The 17167-nt window shown below is 40.5% G+C and overlaps 1 long non-coding RNA gene across 1 annotated transcript in view; it reads right to left on the bottom strand.

Annotated features, from left to right (window-relative positions):
• Positions 1–234: 234 nt before the first annotated feature.
• The window catches only part of LOC137870793 (uncharacterized), a 105102-nt gene continuing 88169 nt past the window's right edge, over positions 235–17167 (bottom strand). Inside the window, exon 3 of the long non-coding RNA XR_011102745.1 lies at positions 235–363. This is a non-coding gene — a long non-coding RNA (uncharacterized lncRNA). The remainder of the gene's footprint in view (positions 364–17167) is intronic.

Here is a 17167-nt window from a genome sequence, read left to right on the forward strand (position 1 = left end):
GAACAGAAAATGTGATTTATTATAGAGTGCAGTGCATGCTCTTTTTCCCCCGGGCAATGGTGAACAGCTTGCCATTGTTGCCGTCTTAGTGATACTGAGTAGCTAATGCACCGGGGTCCCTTCTGTACAATATGTAACCATATATGGAACAATCACTGGTGAAATTATTTGCTTTGCATGAGAATCCTCTGAGAAAAAGGTCCGTATGCTTGTATATTTCATCCTCTTGTTTATTTAAGCAGCACAGTGCGAGGGCTATCGAACACCATCTTAGCTTTCATCTTCAGATCGCGTAGCCAGGACTTCCTCCTGCTCCGTTTGTGCAGACATCTGGCATTGTGGACTTTGGGTCAGGGGCCCCCACTAAGGAGAAAAGATGAGATATTAGCATGTGGAGAAAGAGAACACGAGAGGTAAAGACAGACAGGAAGGAAAGGGAAGAGTAGAAAGTGTGCGAGAGAGAATGAGAGGCGAGCACACATGCGGCATAAATCATCACAGACCCAAAGATAATAGAAAATGTCAGTCCCCACAGTCTGCTAAATCAAGCCGCTGCTTCCTCAGTCTATTCTGTAATTGCAAAGAGTGCTGATCGGGGTTGTTTTTCGCGGCAGGTAGAGCCGTACGTCGTCTCCGGCTGAACTTTAAGGGGGAAAGGCAGCCATTCAGTGACAGCTGTGGTTATCAGAGGGTGGAGCAGGCCGTGGGGGATGGCTTTGGCATGGGTTTGGAGCTGATGGGGATGGTGTTTGATGGGTGCTGGATGCCGACATTTGTGGAATCAGCAGAGGTGTCGTGAACCAGGTCAGACACTGGCCTGCTCTTCATCAGATTCAGGAAATAGATTGTTGCTGAACTGTCCATAATAATTTGTGTCCATTCACCTATCAGGAGGACAATGAAGGGCCATTAGCACTACAGCGATATCTGTGATGTGACAGCAAACCCATCAAACTCTGAATTGCTTAGACTTATAGCCATGTTAGAAACGGGGCTCTAGGGACGCACATAGAAATAGAACAGGAGTAGAACGGACATTCCCATTTAAATCAATGTAACAGGATGGTCAGAGGGTCAGCCATTTTTATCTGTGCCATTTTAGCCCGTAGTGGGCTACTTTCCATATAAAACTAAACCAACTTACAGCAAGTTATGTACTCACTAATGACAAAAACTAGCAGTGGTACCTACTCCATGTTAGGAAGTGTAGAGAGTAAATTAATATAATTTAACAACTCAATGCTTCATCCACACACTCTTGTCACTGTATAGAAAAGCACATTGCTATCGCCGGATGAGTGACAACTTTGTTGGGCTAATTTTCAGTAACCAGTGTAGCCTTAAATCATGGTGAACATGGTAAATTAGCTAGCTAACTCTAGCTTGCTAAAGAAAATGAGCTGAATAGCGGGCTGGTGACAGCATTGCTGGTTATGTGATGGCAATAAAGGTCAGTCCACCACTTTACTAATTAGCAAATGTTAGCATGCTAACATGCATGTTCACCACTAAGGTGTTGAACATGGTAAATATTCCCTAAACATCAGCATGCTAGCGTTTACCTCAAGAACATGTTAGCATGTTGATGTTAGCATTTAGCTCAACCTCATAGAGCTGCTAGTATGGCTATAGACTGTGTATAATAATAATAATATTATTAATAATATACATATTGTTGTCTCTGCATCTATAAAACAACATCAGTTACAAATCTTTAGAATAGTAAATTTTTTTACCTCTGGTATTGACCATCTTTATTTTGGTGTTAAACACTGTACTTTTAGAATTTATTCCAGCTGGAAAGTACATTAATAAATCTCAACTGTTTAACTTCGCTGGCCCCATAAATTACATTTTAATATCTTGTATTGAACTGAAAAATGTAAAAAAAAAATCGAAGGGTTATTTTTGATTTACATTTGAATTTTGGCAGACATCGTGGCTTTTTATCAGCTTAGAGTTATTACTCAGATAAGCCTGGACTTGAAATGTTCTGATGTATATGCTGTATATTTAGTAATTGCTTGGTTTTATTTTCATTATGGCTGGCTTTTGTTCCTCGGTTGAAAAATGTTTCCTCATGTCCACAAACAAAGACCAGCGTGCACTGGTCTGTATCATGATTTGGTAAAGTATGCATTATATACAGTATATTGGTTGATTTTGCTGCAAACAAACCACAATTATATTGCCATTTCTATTCATCTTATTTGTTTATTTACTCTTTTCCTTTGCCTGATCAATCAAAACTCTTTCTACAGTTCCATAATCTCGTCTTGTATTCTAGGAAGCTGAAACAAACCGTGTTCTCTGGTACTACTTAATGAAAAAATAAGTTGTGTTGACTTTGTAAGCAGTTGTCAATTTTTGCAAACAATTTCATGAAAAGAACTGCTCCATTTGAATAAAAATTGCAAACATATAAGTAAACAGCTCTTTGAAAAATTCCCCAAAGTGAAACATGGTAGAGACTTTCTTTTGTGGTGCATGGGGGTGAGATGTGGGACCTCCTTATATCTAAAACCCTTGCTACAGTCTTGTACTTAACTTCTAATGCAGATTTTTCTCACATTACCTGAAAGCTGCATAACAAAAGGAGTTGTTTCATCAGTGTTTTAGTTGAAAGAGGAGATGATTGTAATGCTATTAATATTACAACTGCTTGATCATATTGAAATAGAGAATTTCACTCTAAGATTTCCCCTAAACACCAGTTGTGATTCTGATTATTAGTATGAGCATTCATATTAACAGCAGTGAGAACGTTTTGGCCTGTGCAGCATGATAAATTGAGGGACTTCAGATTACACATTGATGGAATAAGAAACAACAGGCAGACACTCAGCAGTCTAGCTCGTCTGTTAAGCCACCAAGGCTTCAATCGCCCTCTCTTAAACCAGAAGATTGAGGCTGCTTAGAACATTATTCCTTCATCCGATTGAAAGTTGGGACAAATAGAGCACTGGGCTGGAATGGGGTTTGTCCCATTTCCCTTAAGAGCCTGGATGCACGGACAATTACCGAGTTGTGGGCACTGTGCTGGGGAAGAAAACCACTCTAAGTCCATGTGGGATGTTCTGTCTTTTACTAATCTTCTCTTCCCCAAGTAGACCAGAGTCTTCTCTGGAAAGTCATAAGAAGTGCATAGAACTTTGCCATTTGCTCAACTCCATATTTTTGTGTGGCCTGTCTTCCACCAGCAGCCACACAAACTGAGGGTGGCGTGAGGCTATTGTAATCAGGGCACCAGCTATTGTGTATTTCAGACAGCAGCATGTCTGACATTTCTACCCTCTCTTGATTGTAATAAAGGATTTCATAAACACATTAGCCATTAAAAATAGTTCATCAAGTCCCTTTTTATGCGTGGCTATTTGACCTGTGCATCGAAGAAATACAAATAACATCCATTTATTTAATCACAAACCGATTGAAAAGAAGGCCCCCAAAAGCATGTGAATATGAACACCATTAATTTCCATCTCACTGAATCTCTTATCTTTTGTTCATAATGAAGCACATGTTGATTAATGTGAAATGACAAGCTGAGGGACACCCAAAGGGTTTCAGTTTGAGCAATAATAAAGTGGGTTGAGAGTGACCTGATGTCCCTGGCAAGTACATGTACAGCTGTACAGCTGCCAATGGAGGGTCTTTACCCCCCCTCTCTCTTTTTTTTTTTTTTTAATTACAGCCTACACTTAATGAAAAGTTTCTGTGGCATTTCTTAGAGGCTGGTATTAACATGATTCCTGAGCCACAATCCAAAGTGTAGAGGAATGTCTATTTGCAAGGCTATTGCAGAGAAAATATGTCAGTTCCATTTATTAGCGCTACATCATTTTTTTCTTACTAATACGTATCTTAATTTGTCACTTATGCAGTTTTTGCTCCCCGGAGAGACAAATATTCTGACAAAATCAGCGACAGTTGTTTGTGATGTCAAACAGTTGAGCTTTCATGGTTTTAATGCACATTTGAAAGCGATGAGCCACTTTAAGTTTCATGTACGATCAATCAGGTTTCCATTTGGAGGACTCCATGAAAAGTATTTCAACATTTTAAGGTGGAGTCACAGAAAAGTATCTTTCGTGGGCTTTCACATACTTAGGGGAGGAAAAATTAAGTGGTATCCTCCATTATTGACCCATTTTAAGATCTCAACTTCAAATACTTCGTACTGAGCTCTATAAAATGGGTCCTCTCTTACTCTCACACTCCCTATTCCGAACCATGGAGTAAATTTCTCATCTCAAGGAGTCAGACCTATTCTGACAAGACACTCAACACATCACATATTGGAAATGTGAGCCATCAAAGTAAGTCCTAGTAATCTATTTCTGATTTTGGACCCAATGGGAGGCCTTTTAAATGGAGTAGCCTGAACATGTGCTCATACATTTCTGTTCTTCACAGCACCACCATCGATGACAGAGATTTTGAAGTCTTGGCACAACTTAATGGAGTTACATTATTGATATTATGCTTTATGTAATTCTCATAATGCTTTCTTATGTGAATTCCTGCTCAAAACCATGAATCCAAGTGCTTTCAGTGGTTTCCCTTTACTTCTGCTATCTTACTTTACTTTCAGTAAAAGTTGAGTAGGATAAAATTAAGAGACTACAGCTTTGCTCTGAGGCTGTACTTTGGCACAGCGATGCTTTGAGCTAAATGCTAACATCAGCGTGCTAACATGCTCACAATGACAATGCTAACATGCTGATGTTTCGCACGTTTAATATGTTCACAACTTTGTTCCTTGAGTTGACAAGCTAACATTTGCTAATCAGAACTGAGCACATTGCACAGGTAAGGCTGATGGGAATGACATTAGTTTTGTGTGATAGATACGACAACTGAAAAACTAACTTCACCTGATGTTGTCGCTACAGAAAAAGTAAGATGATCACCAAGGTTCCAAAAATCCATCCTGAGGGGGACATGAATGCCTCCACTAAACGCCATGATACACCATCCAATATCTGTTGAGATATTTCACTCAAATCCCAAAACATGACCAAAGTCATTAGGATTCATCCTCTGGACGCCATGAATGTATGTGCAAAATGCCATCGCAATCCATTCAATAGTTGCTGAGTCTGAACAGAAGTGGAGGACCAATTAACTTTCAGACCAACACTGCCAATGTGAAAAATTGGTGCGTTCAATAGCTTTCCTTTCATACTGCTAAGGAATACCACTGAATGGCATTTGACAATCAATTAATTAGACATGCAGTGCAGTATGTGACATAAAAATGTCTTTTGAAAGTCAGACACTCTGACATCTGTAATGTAATATCTCCTCAATGAGAGTGTAGGTCAGAAAGCATTCAAAAGGCAGTATATTCCAGCCTTCTGGATATTGCATTATTAGTTAAACAGTTCAAAAGTTGTAATTATCAGTAGAAGTATACTGTCTGCAAAGAACCCACAGATGGAAGCGAGTGTGGCCTCAGAAGCCTGTGAGGTACTCCAGGGAAAGAAGAAGAATAGGGGTTTGCGATAAGTTTGGGCAAGTGTGTAAACAATTTAAAACCTTCAGGCCAGCAGCCTTCAGTAATGGATGCATGACCCAGACTGTGATGTACTCCCCACCCAGAAACACTGGAAGCAGCTGAATTAGCGCAAGGACCTCTGACACACTAATGTAAATAAGAGAGCAGCAGAATTTACAGAGCACTCCTTTTTTTTCTACCTCTGCAACCACTCAGAGATCAAGAGGGTAAATTGATGTCCTTTCCCCCCTCAGTGGTGCAGGCAGGGAGAGCAAATGCTGCAGAAAGTAACTGAGTGTGCCTTGTGAGCAGAACACCTTCAGTAACAACAAAGAGAAAGGAACAATGCATTTTATCTGACCTGAGTCACCGTCAGTAATGAAACTAATCAAAAGCTTGAAGGGGAAACCATCAAGGATTAAAGAGAGCTGATGTAGAATAAGTACATGCTGTGGAGAACGTATTCTACTTCTCATGTAATATTTAGGATTCTACCTACACAGCACAAGTTAGAGCCCAGTTGTGAGGCGGAGTTGGATAATGTCTTCTCTGTCACATGTGTTAAAGTGATGTTTCTTATTCATTCAGACAAAAGTGCCTTCAACAACTTTTCTGAAATTAATAGGAACAGGACAGACATGTTTCCACTGATCAAGCGTTTCTGTGCGGTCAAAGAACTTTACCAAAACAACGTGAAAACTTGTGGCGGATAAACAGCATTTCCAGACTTTGGCAAGCTTTTTAGGGTTAGCGCACAATAAATGCCAATAATTTGGAGTACTGAAGACATCTTAACTTACTTACCATAAGGTTTTCTATCTTCAGCAGTTGGGATTCATAAATGATGAATAATTTAAATAATGTTTTGGTGGTGATACAGCCTGAATCTGAAGGATCTCTATGGTAAATTTTTAAAGTGTCCTAGCTGGACATAAATTGCACCACATGAAATCAAATGCGCTAGAACATTTGTTCAATTATTTATTAGTAACGCAAAGAAAAATCTTAAGAAAATCACATATTGAAAATAAGAAACGCAAACCAAATGACATGAAAAACAGTTGCTGATTCAGGCAAATCACATCTCTTTGTATTTCACATTGTAGCTCTTTCTTACTTTTGGTTTCTTTGGGTTAAAGTTAGTGTTGGATTGCTTGTGAACTAGAAAATAAATCAATTCTCATATTTACTTAATGTATCTGTTAATAAATGGTAATGGACTGTACTTGAATATCTTTTGTCTAGTCTTCCGACCACTCAGAGCTCTTTAACACTACATGTCATCAATCACCCATTCACAGCGAACCTCTGATCTTCTGATTGAGGGACGAGCTGCTCTATCTTCTGAGCCACACTTGCCCCAATAAATCAACTTGAAAGGTGATAATATTTTCCTAATAATACTTGTTTCTGTTGCCCCAAAGCGGCCCAAAAATGAATTGTCTCATGTTTACTGAGACGAAAGTATTCAATTCGTTGTGTGCTATTCTAATCTGATGGTATTTAATCCAGATTTGTGCAATGCTGAAAGTGCCGTGCAAATGATACAAGACCTAACCTAGTAGCTGTACCATTGTGACTTTTATGTTTAAGTTAATCAGGTGCTTATCTGTGCTGTCTGGAGCTCACCTGGTACAGCATTTGCACGATGTATCAAGGTCCTTACCGCATTGGCCCCGGGTTGCATTCCTCTGCTGACTGTCATCCCCGTTCTGTCTTTCCACTACCCCAAAAAATACAAATATCTTTAAAAAAACTTCCACACTTATGTAACAAGGTCCATGTCTGAAAGGGGCTTGATGAAATAACCCTAGTGCTGCTATCAAGGACTGCCCATTGTTCCAAAGGCCCATTATTCTGAAAATAAACACTCTCCCTGCAACAAACAGAAGCACATGGCTAATTATCAGGTAGAGTGACATCATCAGATCTTTAGCCTTTACATCAAAATCCTAAATTATGTTTAGGAAAGAATCATGGTTTGACTTAACTTAGACTCTTTCTTCAAAAATATTGCAAAATGAAGATTAAATGACGTCGTTCTGCATAATTATTAGCCATATGCTTCTGTTTGTTGCACTGAGAGTGTGTATTTTTGGATCAATGGGCCTTCCAGAACAATAGGTGTGAGTTTTCGTAATAACGGGCTGTCGGACAAATGGGCTTTTGGTCTCATGAGACATTGAGGTTTCAGAATAATAGGCCCTAGGAACATTGGCATGGCAACACTGCCATCTGGGTCACTCAGAGACTTCCTGTTTAATAGTCTAGGTTACAAACAGGTGCCGTGAAATTTGAAAGAAATGGGCATTTACCGAGCAGGAAGGGTATATAAAAACGTGGCTTCTGCTGCTTTAATTTTGATCATCATTTTTAAGAAATGTGTCTCTCATATGTTAAAACTGAATGTCTTTAAGGAGGTTTACAATCCGGTCGCTCTTCCTGAGAGCTCATGATGACAGATTAACTGAAGAGGGGAGGCTGAAAAAACACGGGTTCTCAGGATGAGTTCAAAATGTTGAACACATTGGGAGCAAAGACAGGAGTGAATGATTAGTTGTAGATCCTGTACAGTATGTGGTGTGGGGGCGTGTGCATGTGGCACAGTGAATTTGGAAGCAGAGTGGGAGATGAGATAAATCGGAGTGCCATACAGTAATGGTGCGTGGGCTTCAGTCAGCGTGTTTTAAGTCAAGAGGAGCGTGTGTGTTTCTTTTATCACCTGCTCCTGGCTCCCTTTATTTTAAGGCCTGATGACAGGTAGGGAGGGTAGGAACTGAGGTGGTGACTCACAATATAGAGGGAGAAGATGTGAGAGGCTGTCTGGTGCACACTCTGGTGTCTCATTCATTATACAGGGATATGAGGGGGGTAAAGAATAAGTTCAGTTCAAATGGAAATGTGAGCTGCATGCATGAGAAGTGAATGTTTGTTTTCCCAGGTGGTTGTCTTGAGGCCGAAACAGTAGGTTGGATATGAATGGTGCCCTGGGGGGGAAGGGTAGTTTCATTCACCTAAGCTGAAACCCAACCACCATACTTCCTCTATGCCATACTTAAAGAATGATTCCGCTTTATTACAACTTTGTCTTGTTATTTTTGGACCATGATAATATTGTACTCACCAAAGCAATTGCTGAGATCTGGAAACACAGTGACATCACTGCAATAAAGCAGAAACCATAAAGACCGGATGAGCACGAACACACCAAAGCGAACGCACCAAAAGTGTTGGTAGTAAGCCATGATTGCAAAGATAACTGTGTGTATGCAGTCAGTCAGAGTTTAGATTGGTCTGCACAGTTGGGATATTTTAAGGTTTGCATTGATCTGTTCTTCTATATAACTCTGGCTAACCTACTGTTTTTTTGAACACGTTCCTCACTTGTCATGACTCGCCTCGTTGACGAATCCTCATGACTTTGGTCCTACCCTGACTTCTGATCTCCTCCAACAGCTATTGGATGGATTGCCATGAAATTTGGTGCAGACATTCATGTTCCCCTCAGGATGAATTAAAATGATTTCCAACACTTTGGTTTATGACCAAATACTAGCAAAGGCAATGTTATTCCCATCAGCCTTAGCTGTCATGCTAATTAGCAAATGTTAGCATGCTAGCACCCTAAACTAAGATGGTGATCACAGTAAACATTATTCCTTGAGTTGTGTAAGCCAGTGGTTCCCAAACTGGAGAGAGAGAGAGAGAGAGAGAGAGAGAGAGAGAGAGAGAGAGAGAGAGAGAGAGAGCGAGAGAGAGAGAGAGACACACTAAGAGATAGGAAGGAAGCGATGTACCAAGATGGACAAATTTGTAACTGGTATAAAGCGCAAATCAGATGGCAAGTCTGTTACAGCTGTAACAGGCGACGCGACCACCACAACAACGGCACAAAAAAAGGTAAAAGCAAGAAAATATAAGGATGCATATCTGTCCCTGGGCTTTACAAGAACTATGGTCAGCCAAGAAGAGAGACCCCATTGTGTAGTGTGTCTTACAATACTGGCGGCAGGCAGTATGAAGCCCACTAAACTGAAAAGACACTTGGAAACCCATACTAATTCAGTTTAACTACTGTTAAATGGGGAAATGTAAGTTGTTGCACTGTTCCTAACTTCAATTTTAACATTTGAAGTTCATTTTACTTGAAAATATATTCAAGAATGTAATGCAATTAATGTCTGAAAGCACTACTTGAAAGCAATCTAAAGTCTAATCTTTTTGGAAATTGATTTTATTATTGCTATTTTTTTCAGTAAAACAAACTGAACAATAAACTGTGAAGTGGAAAAGTGAAGTGATATGTACTTATTTTAGAAAGAAAATTAATATTTTATAGAGTTTATATATTATAATGCAATTAATTAAAAACAAAGAAGGTACGACCCATTTGGGGTGGGTGGGGTCGGGTGCAGTGGGGGGGCTTACAATGTTCCTATATCATCAAAGGGAGGTTTGACAGAAAAAGTTTGGGAACTTTTGGGAGCAATGATATTGTGTCATTGATGACTAATGATTGGTGTAATGTTACAACTGTTTAAACTAATGATATTCATTATTAAACTTAAAATAAGTCAGCATCTGTATCAGGTATCTATACCGTCTGCTAGATATGTCATCTCTGGTATAGTCTGTATATACCATGGTATCTATGAAAAAAGATGAGGCTATTATCAAACTGAAAAAAAATCAGCCATACTCTTCGTAGACACACAGTAGTCACAGCAATGTATTTCAAAAATAGAATAAAAAATGCTTTAAGATGATCTAATATCATCGTTACATAACGCAAATCCACAAAACATGATATTTCAGACTCTGCACTTGTAACAATGCACCTGTGGCATCAACAGAAAACTGCTTAGACTAGAACCAAAGCTGATGCTGCGTATGCCTTCCTAGATACGACCTGTGGCAGCCAACTTACGAATGCACTGAAAGGTGTTTTTGATGTTGGGAGTATCAGACGCACTCTTCAGTCTGACGATAGCGGAGTCTACTCAACCATCTGCTTCAGACTGATACTGCGACAGCGTCCGCCTCTTAACATGAAAAGTACCTCTCGCTCTCACATACTGACTACTCTCAGACAATCTCACTGGCCTAGAATATCTGATTAGATTTGTTTTCTGATCCATGCAGTGCAGTAGATTGGCTATTGATTTAGTCTTGATGCGGCAACTGTGTCAATACGGGCCGATACTAATATGACTCAGAAAACAGACAGCCTGGATGGAGCTGCAGAGTTATTAATATCAGTGCTATCGAGCTCTCAGAGTCCTCAGATATGCTTGTTAGCATTTCGGCTGCTTATAACCCTGACAACCTCTGCTGTGTCGACACCTGGGGGGGATGCCAGGCCTGCTGCCAGATCTTTCTAACTCAATCGACGTCGGCCCAGATTCCTCGACATCAAAACACTGCAACGTATAAACAGCAAGGGATGGAGAGAGACTGTGTTGGGTAAATTGGGGAGTTCTCTCTCCAGAAGCTTTTTGATAGCGGTGACTCGTAGCTGTCCTCTGCTGAGTTATGGCTGGATAAGAGCCGTTCTTTGGGTTTGCAACAGGATTCCCAGGCCCGGTCCTCCTCCCTACAGGATGCAGAGTTCATAACACGACCTTTTGAACAGCTTAGTCAGCACACACTCCCCCATCCTGACCTCCTGTCTCCTCCTCCCCTCCTCGTCTTTCGCTCAGACGGAAGGGTTTTCAGGGGCCATCTCTGATCCAAGATGAAACGGTGTTGCCACATCCTCTGCCATCGCTTCTCCTCTTTCAACTCTCCGCAGCTGTTGACTGTCCTGTCCTCTGGCCCCCTTTTGGTAAATCCCTAATCCCTAGAATTCGCTTCACTCGTCTTCTCTCTTCCTCCCCTCCAAAAGTGATAGCACCTTGAACTGACCACATTTCCACCTTTCCCTCTCTATCTTTCTGTTTCTGTAAAACTTGTATCCACCAGTGACCTGTGACCAAGTGTAGAAGGGCTGCCGAGTCCAGCTGGGGGAGCACAGCTTCCTGTGGAGTACATTAAAGACACACAGAGGTCAGCTTTCTTGACCTCTGAACCACAATATCTGTTTCTAGTTACTTTGAACTTGCAACATATGAGAGGATTGTAATTGATTTTCATTTTGTTGTGAGATGATGAGTTTCAAACCTGCTGTTTGCTCTGACTTCGGACCATATGGTTTTAAAGTACATCTCTTGGTTGCTTCTGACGACTGAAAAATATGACAAAAAGTAGTCGTCTCCATCAGTTTTCTATCAACAGACTTTGCTCTTTTGTGTTGTCTTGATACTAAAACAATACCAGCAACATCTCCTCTTAAAAAGTAGCTTAACGCTGACTGAAGCCCATCACATCTGGCCTCAAGCTGGCCCCGGGAGAGCCGTTAGAGGTTATCGCCCCTGAAAACTACCCTCCTCATGTGAGCGTACGATGGCCAGCCACACTTTAAAGATCTCTGTATTTCCAAGTCCATGGAGGAAAGAGACAGCATTGTTCCAGCTTTCACCCCAGGGGAGGCAGAGGGATCTTTTACACGGTTGTGGTTTTACTGTAAAACATCTCTCTCTCTGAGCTGACGGCGTGTCATACCACAGGAAAAGCTTGTCTGGGATTTATTGGCAGTTGTGGGTCTGCAGATGATGGACGAATACCCCTCCAGGAGCTTAGGTCTTGTAAAAGGCAAAGGCCGCAATAGCCTTTTAAAATGCCATTTATTTCTTCTGCATGTCATGTCAGATGTCTCTCTTTCTCTCTCTATTCAGATCTCCGCTTGTTTCCAATTCTGTGGTGGCCTTTGTGCTCTTCAAATGCTCTCTACTTTTTATGGCCCTTTTTAGCTTTTTTTTTCTGAATAAACAGGGAAGTCACTGTCAGTGAAGGATTTGCCCTCAGCATTGGCTTTACCTGTGCGCATTCTTTAGCCATAGTGTGTGTGTGTGTGTGTGTCTGTGTGTGTGCAAAGGGTCTGTTGCTTGAATTCAATGGCTCTCTTTGTCATTGCCTCATGCTAAAAGCCATCACCCAACAAACAAGACAGAATGTTTTGAAGAAAATGTCCTCCTGCTGTGCAAATAGACATGAAGACATACAGTGTCTTATTAAAGTGCCAGAAGGATAAACATATTCCCACATGTGGGGCTGGAGTCAGACGGACAACACAAGATTGTGAAACGAAAGGAGAGGAAGGGAGGAAGATAGGAGAGTAACGAGAGAAGGAAATAAAGGGCGTCCTCTTCTCAGCGCTCCGTCTTGGAGGACGTCCCGATCCTTAAAATGCCAGAGGATACTCGGTGTATAGTTTTTTTGTGTTTTTGGCACCCGAAAAAGAGGCGTGACACACAGCTGGAATAATCTAAAACCATAGCAGGGCTCTATAAATGTATATGCTCTTCCTTTTGTATTGTAGTTATGGGAGATGATCAAAGTTTCTGCCCTTCACAGTTCGTGGAGCGCCTTGTAAGGCTCTATTCTAACTGCATTCCTTAAAGACATTTCATCTGATATTACTTATGTTTTATTATTAAATGTAGGCTACATCCAATTCAATCCAATTCAAAGTAATAGTATGTCACTCTTTATTAATACACTAGAAACATCTGTAGTGCATTGCACAATAACATATAAAAGCTATTATGTGTGTCTGTCAAATAAAAATGTATGACATCTGAATGTTCTTCTCATTATGCCACGTTGAATTAAAAGTAAATATATGAGTTGTCATGAACACTGTTTTACTCATCTGACAGAGATCATAAAACACATCTTATATTTGCCAAAGTTGTTATGTCTCTGAGATGTATGGCACTGTCCCAATACAGTGGAGTATAGAGTATATTGTGGTCCTCACCACATTCAAAAATGACCGTGAGCAACAAACTTGCATTTAAACAAGTGACCTCCCTTTCAAGCTTGTTGTTGTGACTTCTGTGATTTGAAGCAGAAGAAGTTAAACAGCACTGTTTTTGCTGTTTCTTTCAAATCACCATTGCTAATAATAACTTCAGTTTGAAATATTATCTTGTTTTTTGATATTTTTGTTTAAAGGGCGATGACAGGCTTAATATTTCATCATTCAAAGAGCATTTCACTGAATGTAAGAGGGCTGTAAGACAGAACAAAGAGTGAAGGACTTTTTTTTTTATTTAGCAGACACACTAATGCATAATTTTCTTCTCCTCAAGAAGCACTCCTCCAACAATGACACAAATCTGTAGAAATGTCAGTGGGGCCACTCAGCGGTGTTCAGGTGTGCCACTAATCACCCAGCAGGGGTGACATTTCTGCTAAGTAAATTCAAAGGTGACACACTTGGAACTTTTGAAGATGGATCACGACTGTGGGTAAAACGCAGCGAGGCAAATTTAACAGTCATAATGACAAATCAACGCTCCGAGCTGCAGGAGAGGTAGAATCACGAGGAATTGAAACGGATATTTCAAAGTACTCCATGAGCTTATGTATAGCTATATGGACAAAAATGTATCACCTACTTTTTTCCGTCTCTTCGGCAGGACTGAATCATAATTATTCATTTATTTTCAAATCAATACAGGTAAAGCTCAGGAGATACTGAACACTGTAAGTACCTTTATTGATGTCTTTATTATGTCTTTGGTGAACACGGCACTCTGTACTTACGTATATGTCAGTGTAAGTGTTCCATTTGGCCCATTCTGCTAACGAGTTAGCAAAAAGATAGGTAATGATATTATAACGTCATTTATTCACCTAAAGGGTAATATAATCTGTTGTAATTACAGAACATTCACTACAACTGGAGAGTAACAGAAGCATGGCAAGGCAGTAAATATTAGTATAAAGCTGCCTTCAATACAACTAACTTCTTTCACCATCCTCCCAGAACCGTCCAGGAATACAGCCACAGCCGTACCAGAATGAATGTGGATTGTCCTCGATCTAAAATCGTATATATTTAGTTAAAATCATCCAAAGTGGCTTTTTACATAAATCAAACATCAAAAGTGATTCATTTATTTTTGTTCATGAATTTATGATTTATTCAAATCATTGTTTTTTTATTGTAAAAAGTAATTATATTGGTTGTTTTGATTTTGACATTAACAATACTGCTATTATAGATAGCTATAATAGCAAAGGTAGCTATAATAGCAGCATATATGTGTGTGTGTGTGTGTGTGTGTGTGTGTGTGTGTGTGTGTGTGTGTGTAAAAAGTAGCACTAGTACCGGCCCTGCTGCTGTGAGGAGCTGCTGGTCGAGGTGAACTTGTCATTACAGTCATTTTTTTTACAGTCATTTAGCAGACGCTTTTATCCAAAGCGACTTACAATTCAGTATCTATCTACACACCGTAGACGCAGCTACGGGAGACATTTTGGGGTTAAGTGTCTTGCTCAAGGACACTTTTGACGTGAGACTAGTGGAGCAGGAGATCGAACCACCGACCCTCTGATTGAAAGGCAGCCCTGCTCTTCACTTAGCCACAGTCACTCCTGTCATGAGGAGAGGAGCAGCATGTAAAATACAAGAGTATGAAGAGTAGTAAAAAAGTGATGTTGATTCCTCATAGTTAACTTTACTGTCAGCTCACTACCTGTAAATGCAAACATTGGCTGTTGATTGGTTTGCTAGCATAACCTGTAACGTTACCGTTCCGTTATCACCAGTCTAACGTTCGCTAACTGGTAACATTAACATAAATACTAGCAAGCTTACCTCTGTGACTCTGGGTCAATTCTGTCTTGCTGTTGCGGCTGTCCTGAGGTCAGAGGTCGGTGGTATGTGCGTGTGTGTGTGTGTGTGTGTGTGTGTGTGTGTGTGTGTGTGTGTGTGTGTGTGTGTGTTTATGCTGTCAAAGAGGTTTGATAAGAACTGTGTGCTACACAAAACATGCAGTCAGGAACGACTTGTCACTAGAATAGGAATAGCCAGTCCATCTTAAGTGAGCCTGGGCTGAAGTTGTGGCTAACTTTGGGGTAAACCCCCTTCACTTTCAGCAGCAGGTGACAAGCAAGACGCAGGAACTTGGCTTGGGTCTTGAGGAGTTGTAGTTTGTTGCTATAATGTTGCATGCAAATTTTGCACTGAACTATTCCTGAAAGTTAATTCCTGATGGTTCTAGTTAAAGAACCATCTTTAAAATACATTTTGATAAAAAATATCTCTGATACTCTTCAATACACTGGCTGAAACCCTGAACAGCATCTCTGTATCAGTTCAATAGAGAGAGGTCTGTATTTATAGTGAATAGTGAAACGCATACCTCCAGGTTTTCTAAATACTCTGGTATACAGTAATACCTTGGTACCGCCCAAGCATAGTCCACAGACATATAAAGACCTGGCACAGTACTGAAGACCTCCTCTGTGGTAGTTCCTGCTACAGTAGGTGTCTCCACCACGTTAAGCCGTGATGACTAACACAAAGACCCACAAGGCAACAATAGCAGCCACACTCTGTCATGTCTGGTAACTATGAGCCCAGTGGACTACCTAAGCTGGGGGTGTGTATCTGTTTGTAAATCTTTGAGCACAGTGAAAACTGGACACTAGGGAAATGAATGGGACCTTAAATGTGGGAGGAAAAGTGGTGCTTTGGTTCTTTAAACATTAGAGTTGTTTTTAACATTTGAAGCAGTGGAGCATTTCAAGACAATGTCAGTGCAAATGAGGAACTCTGAAGACGCCCTCGTCTCTTGATCCTGAACAGATGACACTGCATCATGTTTACTGCTGCTTTAGATAGCTGAAACATTTTCTACTGTAACTTTGATTTATTACGGCTGTCTGCATTTTACTGCAATTTCGCCTTGTCTACATTTGACTGTTATCACTATGAATAACAAAACATACCATTTATCATAGAATACAAGGGACATAAGCAAGGAAGGAGGTGATTTTGTGTTTTGACACAGATTCTTCATTTTCAAGATTTAACATATTATTTAAATATATTTAAATTGAGAATAATAGTTAAATCGTGACCTTGGAAATAGTATTTGCATGAAACATAATATCCTCATAGAATAATGTATAAATCCAGTAAAGGCCTTTGTTGATGAAGATGTCAAACATATCCTGCAGTTCAGGAGCCCTTACTGAATGTGTTTCTTCACGGAGATTGTATTCTATCAGTTGGTAAGCTAACACTGTCGCAGGACGTCAACACAACAAAGCCCATGATATACAGTATAATTCACCTTGCACTGTATCTTTGACCCAGAACACCCCTTGAGTGCAAATATGTTTTGTTATTGCCTCAGTAGCAATAATGTGCTGGCCTCCTCTTACAGAGGATTACATTCACAGTCCCATCTGTAACCCCGATGTCAATGGATTGAAACCGTCCCCCGCGAAGAGCTCAGCCTCCCCGGCATCATAGGCCTTTCATGTCCACCACTCCGAAATCCCTGCCTTTATTCTACAGTAATCCCATGAGTTATCACCCTTCATCAGAGGTGATCTTTTTCACCTTGGTCCTGAAGCAGGCAGCAAGTTTCCTAATCCATCAAGGAGCTCCCTCCGGCTGAACCCAGACAGGTCTCGTACTGTGACTCAGTTAGATGTCAGACAAGAGTGAGAACACAGCAGCCAGAGGGCTGTCAGAAAGCTAAGGTCAGCTGATGCTGAGTTGCAGCCTCATACCATACTCCACAGTTCAGTTGTCTGGAAGCTTAA

Source organism: Cebidichthys violaceus, unplaced genomic scaffold (assembly GCF_023349555.1).
Source record: "Cebidichthys violaceus isolate CVI_PGR_0920_01 unplaced genomic scaffold, fCebVio1.0.p SCAF_14, whole genome shotgun sequence".
Lineage (NCBI taxonomy): Eukaryota > Metazoa > Chordata > Actinopteri > Perciformes > Stichaeidae > Cebidichthys > Cebidichthys violaceus.